This window comes from Octodon degus, unplaced genomic scaffold (assembly GCF_000260255.1).
Source record: "Octodon degus isolate 3935 unplaced genomic scaffold, OctDeg1.0 scaffold00040, whole genome shotgun sequence".
Classification (NCBI taxonomy): domain Eukaryota; kingdom Metazoa; phylum Chordata; class Mammalia; order Rodentia; family Octodontidae; genus Octodon; species Octodon degus.
In genome coordinates this window covers 7,093,920-7,094,538 of record NW_004524616.1, presented here as the reverse complement: position 1 = coordinate 7,094,538, position 619 = coordinate 7,093,920, and positions in this window count along the sequence as shown.

Here is a 619-nt window from a genome sequence, read left to right as displayed (position 1 = left end):
TGCAAGTGGATTATTAAAGCATAACTGGCATACAATAAGATGCAAATATTCACAGTATACAATTTGATACATTTGATGAATATATGCACCTATGAAACCATGACAGCAATTAACATAATGACATATCACCAAAACATCCCTTGTGATCATTCGCAAGCACTTAAGCAGCTACAATTACTCTTCTTTCAATCATTGTAAACTTGTTTGATGTTTGTAAAATTTTAACTACATTAAATAACAATTTGGTATATAAGGTTTTATATACTGTTGTTCACCCTTTTAGTAATGAGCATAATTTCACTGTATGGATATACTGTAAGCTGTCTATCCATACACTAACATTATTTCCAGTTTTTGTGATAGCAAAACTTCTAAGATCACTTACAGAAAACTTGATACAGACATGCACTTCCTTCTAGGTGAATTTTCCAGTGCACAATAACTATATTAATAGAATATTTGTTTAAAAGAAACTCTCAAACTGTTTTGCCAATGTGCTTTTATCATTCTACACTCTCACCAGCAATGGATGAAGTTTTCAATTCCAGCATATTATTATTAACACTCTCTATGATCATTCTATTTTATTTATTTATTTATAATTAATTTTACTGAGAAA